Source organism: Pelobates fuscus, chromosome 2 (assembly GCF_036172605.1).
Source record: "Pelobates fuscus isolate aPelFus1 chromosome 2, aPelFus1.pri, whole genome shotgun sequence".
NCBI lineage: Eukaryota > Metazoa > Chordata > Amphibia > Anura > Pelobatidae > Pelobates > Pelobates fuscus.
In genome coordinates this window covers 111,756,639-111,776,468 of record NC_086318.1, presented here as the reverse complement: position 1 = coordinate 111,776,468, position 19,830 = coordinate 111,756,639, and the positions used below count along the sequence as shown (strand labels likewise).

The 19,830-nt window shown below is 40.4% G+C and overlaps 1 protein-coding gene across 1 annotated transcript in view; it reads right to left on the bottom strand.

Moving 5' to 3' along the window:
* LEKR1 (leucine, glutamate and lysine rich 1) overlaps positions 1 to 19,830 on the bottom strand; it is a 93,782-nt gene that overhangs the window by 50,307 nt on the left and 23,645 nt on the right. The gene's annotated exons all lie outside the window — the stretch shown is intronic.

Here is a 19,830-nt window from a genome sequence, read left to right as displayed (position 1 = left end):
CATACCATCAGCCCCCCCACGTCTCTCATTTCTTCTCCTTCCACCCCATGTGTCTTACCTGCCAGTGTTCATTTTGGCGGCAAATATCAATCTAGTTTTTGTCATAGTCTTTTGACGAAAAAGCCATTTAGTCGTATTTTAGTAATCTGAATTGTTTTTGTTTTAGCATTATTTTAATCTACTAAATCTGACTAAAATTTTTAGTCCACAACATTAACACTGGTCGAAGCATAGTAAATATAATATAATTATAATATCAGATAAGTAGCCTGTGTAAGAGAATATAAAGCACTTATGCAGCGCAGGCATGTTGACACAAAACAGTTGTGGGGGATGTTAAGTGCACACATATATTTTATTATATGATCTATAAGCTAAAATATTATGGTTAACGAAGATGTCGGCCTTCAACCTGGCCCGGGACTGGAGGGTGGACCTACCTCGCCCCCACCAACCACACATGCTGCTCCAAGCCATACTCCATATGACACCGACCACGAGCGGAAGAAAAACGCACGACTGAGCCGCAATGGTGAAACAACCGGTAAATTCCTTACCGCCATCAAAAACTTTCCACACGTGGGTATCGGCTGAGCTAGGAGGGGTCGTCGGGTGCACACCACTGTACCCCACTACTATGGCACCGAACCCCTGCAAGTTCCAATGGACTGTCTCTGGCAACAGGATTCCCTTAATGGACTGCCCTAATGCCTACCGGCCTTCCCAAGTCCCACACCCACTCTGATATCCATCCGGTTGAACTCACCTTACCCTCTCCGCAAACACGACATGCCGAAATTTGCACTCAAAACCAGGGAACCGGGAGTGGTAGACGACATTAACTCATGCTTAACCCCTTAAGGACCAAACTTCTGGAATAAAAGGGAATTGTGACGTGTCAGACATGTCATGTGTCCTTAAGGGGTTAAACCTCCAGGTGACCCCGAAAGGGCACCTAATTCGCCGGTTGGATTGACAACTACCCTCATGATCATCTACGGGTACCAGGGACTTAACCCAGCATACCGGCTCCGGGTTCGCAAAGCCTGATCTGTTATTATTAAGTCTGTTATCTATTTGTTTTCCCTCATGTATAGCAAGGTGCAGCCAGTTACAACTGAAGATTAGCCCAGTGGTTTTCACCTTAATTGCATATTCAGCACATGCCTAGTCCTTGCAATTCCAGATAACATTACGTGACTACTCAGACAAGTGCTATGCTTAAACATGATCACAGTTCAGATTAGTATGTATTAAATCATATTTTCTAGCACTCATTAACTTTGTTACTGCCTGACATCACAAACTAACTTACCGCTTAAAACAATGATTAGCCATAGCATGCATGTATGTAGAATGTCTAGGCAAAGTGTAATGTTTAAACTTTAAACTTTATTACTCACTCGATAGGCACATGAGCAAGCGTTCCTTTGTATTTCATTTTATTTTATTTTAGTCTCTTGTAGACTCTTAAGACTCGACTATACTTGGTAATGACGTTTAAAATATACCTATCTGTTTAGCCTGTATAGTGTCACTTTTGTTATAACTCTGCTTGATATCTCACTTAAGTCTAACCACTTACATTATTACTACGCTAAACTTACTAGAACTACTCTTCTTAATATAAAATGAGGCCAACTGTTACTCAGAGATGATATAAATTGCATTGTATTATACCCGTTATGTATGAAACTTTATCGTCTCCCCTTTCTCATTCTGTACCCCATATCATTTTATGCCTCAAATAAAAAAGAGATTTGAAAAAAAAATTAAAAATTAAAAAAATATTACGGTTAAATGAATATTGTTTACAGCACACAAAGCAATGAGTTGGACTTCTATGAAAATAAGGAGGGTTATTTATCAAACTGCTCAGTGGGACCAGAAGGCACATTGCATTGGGGACTCTTCACCTCTTACATTTTGGCATTTTCGCATCACATTTTATATGAGAACACTTTGATAAATCTTACCAAGGGTTCTGACAACAGCATGCTTGTCTTGTAAGCCAGTAAATAAGATATATACCAGTGAATCAGTCCAAACATATATACATTACCTTTAATTTAAAGGAACACTATAAACACCATAACAACTGCAGCTTAATGTAGTTGTTATGGTGTCTGGTGCCTGTCCCTGCAGGCTTTTTAATGTAAACATTGCCTTTTTAGAGAAAATTACTGCCAATGAAAAACTCTAGTTGCAGTCACTCAGACAGCCACCAGAGGTGCTTCTTGTGTCAGTGTTGCACACATGCTGCATGGAGGTGCTGAATATTACTCATAGAGATGGATTGTTTCAATGCATCTCTATGAGGAAATGCTGATTGGTACAGCGCTGTGTTTTGCCACGCGTGCGCATTAGCCTCCCAATGCTTTCAAAATAATGCTGGGAAAGCATTGCATTGGCTGAGATCAAATTTGAGCAAGCTGCAAGGAGGCTTGCATGGTGCTGGAAAAAGTAAGTAAAATACCTTTTTTGACAGGAGGCCGGAAACCTAAATGGAGTTTCACACGTATGGTATCAGGAATATATGTCTGTTCCTAGGGTTTAATTAAAGGACCACTATAGTGCCAGGAAAACAAACTAATTTTCCTGGAACTATAGTGTTAATAGTTCCCCCCCACCCTCATGGCCCCCCTCCCGCCAGGCTCTAGGGGGAGGAATGGGTTAAACGCTTACCTTTCTCCGGCACTGGGGCTCTCCTCCCTCTTCCGACGTGCATTCAATCAGTCCATAGGGAAGCATTTATCAATGCTTTCCAATGAACGGCAGCGTCTTCTCACTGTGAAAATCACAGTGAGAAGCACGGAAGAGCCTCTAGCGGCTGTCAATGAGACAGCCACTAGAGGCTGGATTAACCCTAATGTAGACATAGCCGTTTCTCTGAAACGGCTATGTTTACAGCTGCAGGGTTAACCCTAGATGGACCTGGCACCCAGACCACTTTATTGAGCTGAAGTGGTCTGGGTGCCTATAGTGGTCCTTTAAGTGACATCTTTTTTTTTTTTTTCCAGCAGCAAAGGCAACAAAATGTTTTTTACACTGAGTAAATAAGAATAAGTAAAAGTTTCTCACTCCACTGATACTCAAAGGGTTAAGACATGGCAATAATCTCATACACTAAACAAAATTTGTATGTGCAGTTGTCAGCTCCTTAAATACGACATGAAGTAGCTATATTCTTCTACTAAAAAAGAGCTCTGAGGGAATATAAAAATGTCACTTTCTATAAATGTCCTTGGCAAACAGGAAGTTTTATGATCATTCTGGACCTCTTCAGTTTTGCCTCGGGGTGTGGTATATCCCTTTTAATAAGGACATCTGTGTAAATACATGGCATGGATTGAGTAAACTATATTCTTCATAGGCTGTGCTTCAACTGAATTATAAAACCATATTAAACAAATAGAGCTGCCTTTGACTTGATGAAAGCCAAGCAGTGTGTTTTTATTTCGAAGGCTAAAAATACAAATGTAAGATTTGGATCTTTAACAGTGGCATAACTGCATTTTACATTACATATGTAGCGATAGCTTGTCACACAAAATATGCTATAGCAGTATATTTTAAATATATAATAATTATGAAATAGTTCAATAGTTTTAAGATGTTTTAACAATTCAGAACTCAGTATTTTATAACCATAAACAGAACAACTGCTACTTAACTTTATTTGTTTTGTGGGTACAACCTGTTCTCTAAGGCATACTCCACTAGCAAAGCAAGCTAAATTGTTTGAAAATGCCGAAAATAAGGAAGTGATCAAGAAGCCGAGGTCTAGTGAGGTAAACAATCAATGACATAACGTATATGAGGTGTTCAATAAATCAGGAAAAGTAGGCAAGGTAAATCAGCCTGTCAGAAGGACAGGATAATGAATCAATTAGGAAAAGTAGGTTAGGGGAGGTGAGAAAAGCAACCAATGACTATGTTAGAGGAGGTAAGGTAACCAATATATAGGGAAGATAAAGTGAGATAAACAACCAATCATTCAATCAGGAAGATGAGTTGAGATTAGGCAAGCAACCAATCATTCAATGAAGAAGATGAATTGAGGTGACGTATGTGTGACGTATCCTTTGTATCCATGTGGCAAAAACACATATAATTACCTTCCGAAGATTGTGGGAAGTTTAAATAACCCTCTGGCCAATCCGATTGGCTTACCTAGCCCTTGACCCCAAAACGTGTGTGAGTCTTTTGCGTGACATCACCCGCACGTTGAAGTCGTCTTTACCGTGGACGGACGTGGGGCTATATAATTACGTGGGTCCGCAGCGTCCGGCGTGCACCGACATGCCGCACAAGCCAGGCATCATGGCAGAAGACCGCCGAGCGGCACTCCCCTCAAACTTCGGAAGGTAATTATCGGAAGGTAATTATCTCAATTTTTGCCGCATGGATACGAAGGATATGTGACAGTATGCAAAAAATGACTGAATCAAGAAGAGGAGGTGAGGTAGTTAGGAAGAGAAAGTGAGGTAATTAATAACAAATCTAACAAGAAGAGAAGGTAACCAAACAGTGAGGAAGAGGAGGTAAGTGAAACAGACAGCATTCAACCAATCAGAAAATAAGTTAAATCAAACAATCAAGGAAGAGAAGGTATGATTAAGTATTGGTCAGGAAGGATATCCTGGAAGAGAGGTGCATTATGATATTTTATTAAAGAAAAATACACATCAATTTCAAGATTGCCCATTTAAGGGATATACCAAGGGCAACGTTGAGTTCTATGAGCAATATCTAAAATGCTTAAAGGGACACTCCAGGCACCCAGACCACTTCTGCTCATTGGAGTGGTCTGGGTGCCAACTCCCACTACCCTTAACCCTGCAAGTGTAATTATTGCAGTTTTTCATAAACTGCAATAATTACATTGCAGGGTTAACTCCACCTCTAGTGGCTGTCTACTAGACAGCCACTAGAGGTCACTTCCTGGGTTCTAGCACAGGAAACCTGTGCTAGAGCGTCGCTGGACGTTCTCACGCTGTGTGAGGACCTCCAGCGTCGCTCAAAACCCCATAGGAAAGCATTGAAATGATTTTTCAATGCTTTCCTATGGGGAGACGTAATGCCCATGTGCGGCATTTCCGCGCATGCGCATTAGGTCTCCTCGGCCGGTGGGCGAGATCAGTCTCGCCCACCGGCCGACGCAATCACAAGGAGGAGCGTCGCGGAGGCGGAGACAGCGGCGAGGGACATCGCCGCTGTCCCAGGTAAGTGACTGAAGGGGTTTTTACCCCTTCAGTAACCGGGGATTGGTGGGTGGGAGGGAGAGGGACCCTCCAGTGCCAGAAAAATGGATCATTTTCTGGCACTGGAGTTTCCCTTTAAGGTAAATAAGATGTAATTGTTATACTGACAAATGTAGCAAGATCATACATTTAAATACAACATTCATGATGATACAAATAGCTAACTGTACCATTTATCCTGCCCACTACTTTAACCATCCATTATAGGACCGCTATAACCAACCAAACCACTTTATTTCAATGTCAGCAATACTGTCCCAATGTGGCCACTCTTTTCAGTCTTTTGGGCCTGTGGGACAATTACTTATCTTGAATAGTCATGCCCCCCTACACCTAAAGCAGTTCCACTGGCTGTTAGCTTAATGCCATGAAACTTCATTACATAAACTCAAAGGTTTAGTATCGTTTACAAAATGTTCCTTGATTTTTGAGGTCCATTCCTTGTATATTCAATATGTCATGCAGTTGTACCCAGTATTGCTTGTTGACAATAGGAAAATTAAAGGAATTTTGAGGCACACCCAGAACATAATTTCTTAATACTGGTGCTCCTGTACATACCTAATATAAGTTAGACGGGCACATAGAACATACATTTCTTACATACTGATGGCTGCCTGATTTTAAGTTACAGGTATCACGAACCAACTTTGGCTTCTTCTTGACTATCAGAATCCATAAATGTTTTTGAATATTTTCCTTGAATATTAAATTTATCACGTTGTTACAATGAAGTAAATCTCTGGTTGTTCATTCCATTCCATTAGCTTGATTTTAGTTCAAGTTACTATGTATAGCCTTCTGCTTGCTTTTAACTATCTAATTCCATGACCTTGGGTTCCAGTTAGTCTTTATAAACTCCTGCCTATCTGCTATCCTTCTCTAATGTTCTAGATTTGAGGTATGAATGATTCAAGCTTGATGAGTCTTTCAACATGCAAGTATTTTTATACTCATTTGTCAGCACAGGGCTAAAAATACTCAGCAAGCCATTTACAATGGTTTGCTATGTCTGAGACATTCTAGTTTACTGTTATTTTAATTTTTCAATCTACTTTTGTTATGTTTTGATGGTAATTTATGAAGAAGGCTTTTGTGTTGGCTTCTGGAAATTGTGTTTACAATTTTGTGCAGGGTGATAACCTCTTTTGTGGACAGTCAAAACATTATTACACTATATATTGATGGATCTACTCAGTAAATTGAATTATTTTCAGAAAAACAAAGGCTACACTGTAGATACTAGGAGACTTAAATTTCGGAGGTTTCATAGAATATTTTGTATTGCTATCCATTAGTTTTTAAATTCTGAGCAGAATCTGCTATAGATATGTTGCTCTTCTGCTTACTGCACGGCCTCATTTGATGAAGGACACAGATACTAAACATCTAACCAGTTTTATGTTCTAGTCAGGCTAGAGAGATCAAGTATTGAAAGAGTTGGTCAATCGAAAAAGGGAAACTATAGTGCCAGGAAAAAAAGCACTATAGCTTCCCCCACTCTCAGGTTAAAAAGCCCTTCTGTCACTTACATGGGTGCAGCGCTGATGTCCCTCGGCGCTAGCTCGGGTTCGCCTTTACTTCTCCATGACCAACGTCAGCCGGTGGAGTAGACCTAATGCACATGCGCGGCAATGGCCTCACCAGCATTAGGATTTCCCAAAAGGAAAGCATAATACAATACTATGGGGATTCCTGAGATGGTGCAAGCCCTAATGCATAGTGTGAGGATGTCCAGCGTGAGTTAGGCGACCAAAAGTTGCTAACAGCCTGGAAGTCCCTCTAGTGGCTGTCTGATAGATAGCCACTATAGGTGGAGTTAACCCTCAAAGGTAATTATTGCAGTTTCTTAAAAGTTTTACATTTTTAAGGGAACTGGGACACTGCATCCAGACCTCTACAATAAGGTGCAGTGGTCTGGGTGTCTATAGTGTCCCTTTAAATAATGCCACTCTAAAAACAACAGCATGGTGTACTCTGAAAAGCCAGCACACAAATCAAAATTGTAAGTGTATTGATGGTTCATTTAAACATACATGACAACCAACAACAACAAAACAATCTAGACATATAAAAATGTGACTGAGAATGATTCGATCTATAATTCAATAATGCCTACAGGACCATTAAAACAGATTTATATTTCATCTTTTTTTAATGTTTACAGGTATATCGTAAACAATCCAGTAGCCATAACAACAATCCAGATGTCCATTTGACATATTAATATGCAATTACACACATTTTTTAGTTGCATGCTGAAAACTGGATAGGATCCTAAACAATATCAACCCTCTCACGTTCTTTTTAGTCTTTCAGAGTACGGCTATGAGTCTTGTCTAATAACTATGCCTTAAATAAGTTTTACAAAGCTAGGAGGTAAGTTAGAAAAAGTTAAACACAGGGGTTTCCCCCCCACGCCAAATAAATGCCTTTATAATTGGGTAAATTCCAATGCGTACATTCTAATAAGATGTCCTACACCTATGCTTAAAATACACTACAGAGACATATATACATGAGGGATGTGTAACACGGGATGAATAAGTGGCAATATCTCACACGCTGTTACACACGAGTGTAAATTAATGCCGAATTCTCACTGAACAAAATGTATTAAAAAAAGGGAAGGGAAGTCACTAACAGCACACTCCAAAAAACTTTTTTTATTTAATTCTTTATTTTTTCTGTGCAAGAGAGGTACAATCATGCTTGAGGTGCCACTACAACAAACAAAGGCTTATCAACCAAGATACTTTCTAGGCATGTAGAAACTGCACACATTTTTTATTTTTGGGTAGATATAGCATGCCTAGCTGTCTGACATTGTAGTTAGTCAATATAAGTAGCAGAACTGTGCTTATTTTGTTGTGGCCAGTTTGGGGTAGTAACTAGGTAGGCTGCAAGTCCTGAGGGATATTAGTGTGAAAACAAGCGACTTATTAGTGAGTTAGATTGCCCAGGACTAATCATAACCAATTTACACAGGCACATAATCAGTATGTTTTACAGGCTAGCGTGGTTATAAATGCAACATTCCTCTGTATGAACTGGCTAGAGCTATGCTTTTAAGATAAGCTAGTCCAAAAACCTTTTGTTAAATGTTTTTTGTTACATGCTTAAAGGGCACTCAACAACATACCTTACCCAAACCAGTTTTGTGAATGGGGAGTCACTCATTGGCTGAAAGCATCAGCTGACCGATCTCCGCCAATCAGCGGCACCCCTTCCCGACGGCACTCTGTGCTTGCTAAAACTGAAACTTCAGAGGCCGGTTGAGATCAGCGCTGGAGGAACATTCAAGAATGGTTTAAACCCTGAAAGTAAGAGGGTGCCCGAGGCCTCCTGGCACCATAAAAACTTCATCTAGATGAAGTTGTTATGGTGCAAAATAAGCCTAAACTGTCCCTTTAAATACCTCTCTCTTTAATGTGAAGTATGCAGCAAGTTAATTGCATTCAGCTATGTGGAGCAAAGGTTTAAGAATGGTAATGCAAACAGAGGAGGTCATTTTGGCAAGCCTCCAATGCCTCTCAAGCTTACATGAGGATAAACATCATCTCACTCCTGAGTACAAATTACAGAATCAATGAGCCACAACTCGCCCTATAAAAATGTGCTGCTTGTTATACTATGTTCATATAAAAATAGAAAAAAATATTATAGAGCAGGGAGAGAGAGAATGATATACAGTATATTAGGAAAGTAGTTAAACCCCTTCATTTCTCATGTTGCAGTCTTATGCTACAATTGTTTAAATTAATCTTTTTCACATAATCTACACTTAATACCCCTTTAATGACAAAGCAAATTTGTGAAAAATTTGCAAATGTATTAATGCTCAGATGCATACAATTTCTCTGGAGCATGTACAAGATGTTTCTACAGTTTGATTAGAGTACACCTCACAGCCATAATTGCATTTCAGAGCAAAAACCCAGCCAAGAGATTAAATGCCTGCAGAGCTCAGAGTTGTATTTAGGCACAGATATTGGGAAAGCTACAAAAAATTTCAGCTACATTTGAAGAATCCATGAGCGCAGTGGCTTTCGTAATTTGCAAATTGAAAAGGTTTGGAAAACCATGGCCTCCCTACCAAATTGAGAATTTGGGGGTAAGGGCCTTGGCTAGAGAGGTGGCCCATGGTCACTCTGGGTGAGCTCACAAGATCATGTGAGGAAATAGGAGAAACTTGTGGAAGTACAGCCATCACTAATCATTGACCTGGCCTTTATTGCAGACTGGCTAGGCGGTAGCTTCTCCTCACTGAAAGTCACATGAAAGTTTACTTGGAGTTGGAAAGAAAAGCACCTAAAGGACTAGATTAGACCAGAGAGACTTGTTTCTTACAATCGGAAATGAACATTGAACTGTTTGGACTCATCACCTGTGCAATAACATCGAAACTCTGAAGCCTTGTGGTGGCAGCATCATGCTTTGTGGGTGTTATTTCTGCAGCAGAGACTGGGAGACTGGTCAGGGTTGAGCACTCAGAACCTGATACTGGGCTAAACATTCCCCTTCCAATAGGACAACCCTAGACACACAGCGAAGACAACACAAAAGTGGCTTAAAGACAGCTCTGTAGATATCCTTGAGTGGCCCAGCCAGAGCTTGGACATTAACCCAATCAATTTGAACCCTCTGGAAAGATTTAAAAATGGCTGTTAACAGACAGTCCTTATTCAACTTGACAGAGCTTGCGAAGACCTGCTTGTGTGACACCACTTCCAGCAGTGTCATTGGTGTGTCATCAAACACCCCAGAACAATTAGATGGTTAATGTGAAGTCTGTGCAAACTTGGTGTATGACGCCTGCAAACACTGCATTTAAGAGCCAGATACCCAATGGCGGCACGTCTTCCCCTATTAAAATCCGTTTTGACTGTGTTATCTTATCTGCCCCCCCTATATAATGTTCCTAGAGTCGCCACTGCTGGGACACTATACAGTGGGGACACAGTGTTGGAATGGGAAGAGATTGGGAACGCATGTGTTGCCTCCTGTTTTTAACACTCATGCATAACTGAGAGTACACCAACGATAAAGCTCCTGGTCTAGCTGACTGCCTCAATGAATATTTTTGTTCAGTATTTACAGATGAAAATGAAGGAAAGGGACCTCAGTTGGAAAAAAGGACAAATGAGTCATTTGTTACATGAAAGTTTACAGAGGAAGAGGTTCTATTTCAACTGTCAAAAGTAAAGACAAATAAGTTAATGGAGCCTGATGGAATACACCCAAAGTTATTAAAAGAGCTTAGTGGTGTAGTACCAAACCATTTACAGATTTTTTTAACCAATCATTGTTAATAGGAGTAGTCCCAGAAGATTGTAAGTTTAGTGAATGTTGTGTCAATTCACAAGAATGGTAATAGGGAGGAGTCGGGCAACTATAGGCCAGTAAGCCTTACTTCAGTAGTGGGGAAAGTAATGGAAACCATGTTAAAGGATAGGATTGTTGAACATCTAAAATCACATGGATTTCAAGATCAGTGACAACTTGGGTTGCCTCTGATCTTGGCCATACTAATCTTATTGATTTTTTTGATTGGGTAACTAAAATAATAGATCAAGGTGGTGCAGTAGACATTTATTACCTAGATTTCAGTAAGGCTTTTGACACTGTTGCACATAGAAGGCTTATCAATAAACTGCAATCTTTAAGTTTGGATTCCAATATTGTTGAATGGGTAAGGCAGTGGCTGAGTGACAGGCAATGGAGTATATTCGAAGCATGGTCTTGTTACTAGTGGGGTTCCTCAGGAATCTGTATTTGGACCCATTCTCTTTAATATTTTTATTAGTGATATTGCAGAAGGCCTTGAAGGTAAGGTATGTCTTTTTGTTGATGACACTAAGATATGTAACAGGGTTGATGTTCCAGGAGGGATAAGCCAAATGGCAAATGATTTAGGTAAACTAGAAAAATGCTCAGAGTTGTGGCAGTAGAAAGAGGGAAGTGCTCATGCCATTGTACAGAACACTGGCGAGACCTCACTTGGAGTATTGCACGCAGTACTGGAGACCATATCTCCAGAAGGATTTTGATACTTTGGAGATAGTTCAGAGAAGGGCTTCTAAACTGCTTCATGGATTACAGGATAAACCTTACAAGGAAAGGTTAAAGGATCTTAACATGTATAGCTTGGAGGAAAGACAAGACAGGGGGATATGACAGAAACATTTAAATACATAAACGGAGTCAACACAGTAAAGGAAGACACTATATTTAAAAGAAGAAAAACAACCACAACAAGAGGACAGTCTTAAATTTGAGGGGCAAAGGTTCAAAATTAATATCAGGAAGTATTACTTTACTGAGAGGGTAGTGGAATCATGGAATAACCTTCCAGCTGAAGTGGTAGAGGTTAACACAGTGAAGGAGTTTAAGCATGTGTGGGATAGGCATAATGCTATCCCAGCCATAAGATAAGGCTAGGGACTAAATTGGGCAAACTAGATGGGCCGAATGGTTCTTTTCTGCAGTCACATTCTATGTTTCTATGCTTCATCTGCTAAGAGCTAAAACGGAATATGGAGGCGCAGAGGATGGAGAGCAGCAGGACACTATGTCCCTCTTTAGCTTCAAGGTACCACCATGCAAGCAGAAATGCTATCTCTAAGCACCATAACCACAACAGCTTATTGCAGTGACTTTAAATGCATGAAAGCAATATGACAGAGAAAGAGGGGGCTGCTCCAAAAAACTCCTACAGTAAAAAAAAAAAAAAAACCTGAAGTATGATGATGATTAGGATTTCTATTTAACAAACTAGAATGTTAAAATAAACAACCCTATTTCTTAATTCATTAGAACGTCTGGTGTCATTCTAATATACACAAACACCAACTACTAACATGCAAGTCTGACTACCTTTACAAGAATATTGATTGATTATATCCAGCTGCACACTCCGTGTACAATAGCAACATTATGTAAAAAAACTGCAGAGTGCAATTCACATAATTCATAAAGCTACACTACCACTTTAAGAAAAGGACTCTAATCAAGACATCTATTGCTACTAATCGCTAAATACCATGGAAATAATCACACATTCTGTATTCTTTATCTTGTTATGCAGGAAAACATATCACGTGAGATAATCACCCACTTCTGAGGCAGATGTCATAAATATAGAAGTGGTGTAAGCACAGGCTTTTTTTCAGAAGTACTTTGCGTGCAGCAATTCTAGGGAAACGAAAAAAGTGTAACAGGTGTAGAAAAAGAAAAACAACAAGAGGAACTGCTCCATTATTGCTGTTTGGAGAGTGTAGACAGTACTTTAATATTGCACAGTTCTGTCTCACGCCATTTACATGTGATTTGACCTTGTTAGACATCTGCATAAAACAGGGAAACCAAAACGCTCCATTTGCCAGGATCCCTTTATGTACCAACTGGGTACTGAGTACCGTGACATGCGGCTCCACAGCAATTTAAAACACCTGTCTGTGAGTGCTTGTACAGATAAAAGGAAAAAAAGAATGATGTATGGGATATAATCCTCACTTGGAAAGCTGAAGAATAGAGAATAGGTAGTACATTTTAGGATAAAAGCTGGATAATTTGCGGTGTCTGGTTCTGCTATTCTTGCCCACAATTTGCAATTGCTTTGTACGTTTTCCACATTCTTGAGTTAGTGAATACAGTATATGCAATCTGCAGAATCTAGATACATTAAGCTATGTTATTTATTCAAATGATTATATGCTTGCCTTTATGAAGTGTGACTAAATGTTTTAATAAACAGACTTTTTACTGAACTCAAAATTTGCAGGAGGAAATACAATGTACAATACATGTAGCATCATAAAAATGTCAAGTGCTTGTCTCACGGTTAATACATATTATCCTGAACTGCATCTTCTCTAATTTGATCAAACTGGTCTTTCTTTTAACCAGAATTAGGGTTGGTTAATTCAGGAATACATTCCCATACAACGTCTTTGCAAATGTCCTTGGAAAACGTTTTAAAATAAAAATGAAAAAGAAGTGGATGTCCCCAATATTCCTATGAACCTACATAGCCCCCACATTCCCCATCCACTTTGGGCAATAGGGTTTGGGATATGTGACGTGCATCATGACAGTGAATAGTTGGAGGTATGGGTGACCTGCAGAAGCTGTGTTTGATGCAGGTGATACATGGCTGACTGGGGGTCCTTTGATAAAAGGGCCATATGAGGGAGGGGTGGGTCAGGTGAATTATGCATGTTGTGTTTAATATAGATGACTAGCGAGTCTTGTGTGTGAAATGGCAGCTGTGATAGTGAATGATACGTGCAGTGTTTGTTTGTGTTTTCCTTGGTGACAAACTCCTACATCCAGACTGCGTTTGATGAGTTCTGTTTTATATCCCAGTCAGGCTCTCGCAATATATAATACTTTTTGGCATTTGTTCCACACTGACTGTAAACATGATATTGCAATTAGGACTAGTCATTTCTGCTTCCTGTTTCACCCTTTAAGGACTGAGCCAAATGTACACGTTGTGAACAAAACAAAACGTAAACAAAACCTGGCATTTGCGCTATATGTCTGTCCAACCGTAATTCACCTCTTTCAAATTAAATGCACCCCCCTTATTATATATCATTTTATACAGGGGAAACAGGGCTTTCATTTAATATCAAATATTTAGCTAAGAAACATAATTTAATATGAAACAAATGGGAGAAAATAAGACAGTGTTATTTTTTTAGTTCTACATGACATTTTAACTGTCAATGTCATAATACTGTTTGCTTTTACTGCAATAAAATACACATATTTGTATTCAGCAAAGTCTCACGTGTAAAACAGTACCCCCTATGTACAGGTTTTATGGTGTTTTGGGAAGTTACAGGGTCAAATATAGCACGTTACATTTGAAATTGAAATTCGCCAGATTAATTATGTTGCCTTTGAGACTGTATAGTAGCCCAGGAATTAAATTTACACCCATAATGGCATACCATTTGCAAGTAGACAACCCAAGGTATTGCAAATGGGGTATGTCCAGTCTTTTGTAGTAGCCATTTGGTCACAAATACTGGCCAAAGTTAACGTTAGTATTTGTTTGTGTGTGAAAAATGCAAAAACGCCAATTTTGGCCAGTGTTTGTGACTAAGTGGCTACTAAAAAAGACTGGACATACCCCATTTGCAATACCTTGGGTTGTCTACTATTGCAAATGGTATGCCATCATAGGGGTAATTTTCATTCTTGGGCTACCATAGGGTTTCAAAGGCAACGTAACCAATCTGGCGAATTTTAATGTGAAAAAAATGAAACACAAGCCTTATATTTGACGCTGTAACTTTTGAAAACACCCTAAAACCTGTACATGAGGGGTACTGTTGTACTCGGGAGACTTCGCTGAACACAAATATTTGTGTTTCAAAACAGTAAAAAGTATCACAGCAATAATATCGTCCGTGTAAGTGCGGTTTGTGCTTGAAAAATGCAAAAAACGTAACTTTTACTGGCGATATCATCGTTATAATACATTTTACTGTTTTGAAACACTAATATTTGTGTTCAGCGAAGTCTCCCGAGTAAAACAGTACCCCCCATGTACAGGAAAGTTATAAGGTTAAATATAGGGCTAGCAAATTAAATTCCCTATACTTTCGGCATGGGTTGTCAGCCAGGTCCCGCTAATTGTAATTAATTAAGATACCTAATGATGTAAAAATATTACATAAATATATATGTAGAATTAATATATGTATATATACGTATGTATATATATATATAATTTTTTTAAATATTTTTATTTATATATAGGTATATATATATATATATTTGTGTTAAGGGCTCATGATAGTACAGAAGATACAAACACTGATAAGTGTAGGATGGTATTAAAAGAGCAAGTCGGTTGTGGTGTGCCGGAACCGACGATGAGGTAGGCCTGTAAATAAAGAGGGCCCACCAAGAAGAAATGTAAAGAGAAAAGGAGTTAATAATGAGGAGTGGGTGGGAGGGTGATGCAGCGCTGACCTCAAACGATATGGAGCCAGGTAAGGGGTGTCCCTTAAGTAGGGAAGAGGTGTGTCATACGCCCCTCCCACAATTACAGGCCAAAAGGCCTTAATACTTGTGTTAAGGGCTCATGATAGTACAGAAGATACAAACACTGATAAGTGTAGGATGGTATTAAAAGAGCAAGTCGGTTGTGGTGTGCCGGAACCGACGATGAGGTAGGCCTGTAAATAAAGAGGGCAAAAGTAGAAAATCAAATTTATTACATACCAGCAATATACATACTTTAACCAGACATGTCTTGAAAGGCATTTCTTACTTCTTGTACCGGGTTAGGTATGTATCTAGAGTAAGCCGATTATTTCCAGGGCCCTAGTGACTTGATAACATGAACTGGAATGTTTGCACTGGATGCTGTGGAGGCCGCTCCTATGCGGAAGGAGTGGCCCGAATAGTTAGCTGATTTGAGGCCCAGCTGTGTAAGTAAAGACCTGACGTGTGTCATAAAGGTGGTGGTAGTGAGTACCGAACCTTGTAGACTGAAAGTGGTTGAGATGGTGGTTCGTTGTTATGCTGGGTATATGAGTCCAGTAGTTTGACGGGGCTCCACCTGTTGTGAGTAGGATAGTACTTAACCTCTACTGAAAGTGCATGTTGACTGGTTTTGGAGTGAGGCAGAGTCAAGATATAATAGTCCATGTGTTTTGTTAAGTGTGAGTGAAGTAGGATGTGAGTGGACTGTGTTGTGCTGATGGCGGTAAATTCTCTTGGTCTCAAGAAACCATAAACAAGGCTACGTATATGGCGGTTTTAACGATGAGGTTTGTGTTGTTGGCAAAGGGTTTAAATCTAGTGAATTGTATAAGTCTTTAAAAATATGGAAATCTATGGGTAGCCTCTGGGCCGTACGTGGGGGTTCGGATCTCTGAATACCCCTAAGGATGTTCTTAATTGGTAGGAGGACACTTGATTTGTCTGGTTGTAAAGTTAGCATGTGATGTTGGATGCCTGTCAGATATGGTTTGATTGTGTTGTTTGATAGTTTGAGTTTGAGGTGGCAAAAAGAAGCAAAGCCCAACCAGGATGTCACGATGAAAGGTTGTAAGATGTTGTGTTCAGAAAGGAATCTTTAAATCAAATGAAAGCTCTATCGTAAGTTTCCCGGGTATTAGTAGACAGTGCTAATTGGGACAATGTTCTGCTATGTTGCATAATAGCATCTAGTCCATTACTAGATGGTGGAATAGTGGGGTGTTCATGGCTGTGAGTGCGGCTGACGGGAGTATTTGACGAAAAGCCTGGAAATTAAAGCGAGACAAATTGTCAGCAGCAGTGTCACATACACCTGGAACATCAATACAAAACAAGAGAAAAATGACATGCAGCCAGCCAAGTGAGTTTCCTCAAGAATCTCATAATAGTCAGTGATTTGGATCGGCCTTGTTTATAATGTGACAAGTTACTTGGTTGTCTGAGTAGCAACGTACAGACGAACCTGCCCATAAATGCACCCATGCCACGGCAACCGTCATGATGGGATATATCTCAAACAGAGCTGAGGTAGTGGAAAAACCCTCCAGGTCCTGAACTTCTGAAGGCCAGCTGCCCCAAAGCCATTCGTTCCTGAAAAATTGCTGTAAAACCTGTGGTAGACGCCGCGTCTGACCAAATGGTAGGTGAGGAGTCAGACAATTTTGGAAGGAACATGCTTTTACCATTCAAGGTGGTTAAAAATTTTCTCCACATAATTACGCCTGCCGTGGCTTGGGTATCCAGGGGTGACCTGTGTCCATCATGTCTAAAAGTGGGAAACATGTAAAGGAGTTGTGAGATGAAAGCCCGGCCTTGAGGTATGATGCGAATGGCAAAATTCAGTGACCCAAGCAGAGACTGTAATTCTTGCGGTTGCAAGTACCGAGTTGTATGTAGAGATTATGTTGATCAGAATGTTTTCTACCTTGGGCGTGGCAGGCTAGCTTGCATGGTGGCTGAGTCTAGTATGATACCCAGGAATGTGATGAAGGTATCTGGTCCTTCAGTCTTGGTGGAGGAGACTGGGACACCCACCTGTTCGAATAGACTGATGGTTTCTTTTAGGCTACTGGGAGGGGAAATATTCTCCTCGACCAGTAAGAAATCCTCCAGATAATGTATAACTGTAGGGCATCTGGCTATATTTAATAAAACCAGCATAGGGTTTCGGCGAATACGTCGAAAATGGCCGGACTACTTTGGAACCTAAATGTTAAACGTGAGCAAAATAGTAGTTCCCTGCCCACTTGATACCATGCAGGTGACACCGTGTAGGGTGGATAGGCAGTAACTTGAAAGCATTGTGATATCAGTCTTACTGAGCCATGCTCCGGCCCCTGCCTGCATGATAGCCGTAATGTCGTGATCTATGGTGGAATATTGCAGTGAAAATTCCTCAGAGGGTATGAGGGAGTTCAGACTAGGAGTGGCAGAGGTGTGAGGTGTTGATAGATCAATAATAAGTCTCTGTTTGTGAGAAGATTTCCCCGTGACAATACCGATGGGGTTTGTCCGCCATGTGGTGAACGGAGGGGACTGGAAGGGCCCCCATAGGAAGTCCTCTGCCACTTCCTGGCGATGAGTGCCTCCACCGCTGTAGGGTTTGTTGTGCGGATTGTAAATTAGGACATTCCAGGATTCCGGAAGGCATGTGTATGAGGCCTGTGTGAATCCTTCTGATAGACCCGAGATAATGAATTCCACCAAATGTCTAGATGGATGATGTGGCAGTAATGTCGTAAGTACAGAAATGTTTATTGATGTTAAGTATAGTTTTGGGATACATTTTATTTGGACACAGATTTAGCATGTGCCCTGAAACAGATGGCTGGAGAAAGTGATTGCAACTCAACCAGTGCTGGAGGGGTCGCAGCGGCCGACCCAGCCATGGTAAGGGGTGTAGTGACCGATTCCCCAGGGGTGATACTGGCAGGCTAACTAGGCCTGAAAGGCGAAAAATTAATCTTGTTTGTGACAGGTGAGGCCCTGCTAGTTGCCAAGTGGCTATGAGAGGCTCTGTCTATGAGTTGGCGCGAGGGGTTATTGAGGCCACCCGTCGTAGTGGCAGGAATCGTAGGCCTCTCGGTGATAGTAAAAGAAAACAGGGGGAGGGAGTGACCGGTGAGGCCCTCTCTATAATATTGCGAGGCGGCTAACTCACGTGTGGCCCGATGGCGTTTGCCTCCGAAACGTTGAGGCGGGGTGTTGGCCTCGCGGACCACTAAACGATAGGCAGAAATGCCAAGAAGGGAGGTACCTATTTGGGCCTATACCCCTAACTTGCCAGTACTCTATGGCCTAGAAGAATGAAACGTATGTGAACTACAACGTGAGCAGGCTTACGTACCTGGTAGTATGTATGAAGTTTTGAGATTCGACAGGTATGAAAACCTGGATAAACCTAAAAAGGGATCGAGTGAGAATGGATCCTGTGAGACCTGTGTAATCTGTATAGGCTGGGATTAGGCTTCTAGCAGTATGTGTGGGAGGTGCAAAATCTATGAGTATGATAGTGACATGACTGCCCATGCTTGGTGACAAGCGTTACGCTGAGTCCGATACCTGGCAGCAGGGGATTGGCCGTGTAATGTGTATATATGGAAGGTGATCAGATGATATGCATGTCACTAAACTGATCTGGGAATGCAAGGGACTTTTTAATGTGAAGTGACAATATGCAGAATCATAAATGTTGCTGTAAAGTGAATGTATGAACCAGAACGTGTGATTCAAAAACCGAAAGTCTTGTGAGACGTATATGCCGTGTTCTTGAATACTCGTGTTACGTCGCCTGAGTGTGTCAAGAAAAGGCCTGAGTTTGTAAATGCCATGTGAAATTATGTGAAATGACAATCTATGCAGAAAATGTTGTAACGTGACGTATGAGTGGTTGAACCAATGCGTGCGATTCAACCCGAAACCCTCTGTGGAAGGCAGGACCGTGTTCTTATATACTCGTGGTATATCGTATGAGTATGATAAGAAATGGCCTGAATAGTTAGTGCCATGTAATCGTAATGTACATGGTTGTAATAACATCATATCTCCATTATACTCTTTGAAAATAGGACCGTGTCCTAGAAACTCGTGGTATGTCGTACGAGCATGACAGAAAAAGGAGCCGTAATGTAGGCTAACCATAACAGTAATATACATGTAATATCTGCATTGTAAAATAAAATAACTATTATTATTAAAACCATATATATATATATATAATAAGCAAACTGAAACAAAATAGACAACCTAAGATCGTGTAAAATAAGTATTTGAAAGTTTAACCGATAACTGTGCAGGAAACGTATGATTGGTTGGATCAGTACGTGTGATTCAACCCGAGTATGCATGAAAAGGAATTAAATCCTTGTGTCATGGTTAACAACAAAGAAATGAGGCCTGTAACGTAGGCTGATTTAATTGTAATGAAATGGATAATTATAAAAAAAACTCCAGTAAGCGTGGGAGTCCAATGTCTATACAGAAATGTTAGCTGGTTTCATACCCTTGATGTAATAAGTGATACCATAAAAATAGCATGAAAATGGCCTGTCTATTTAACCAA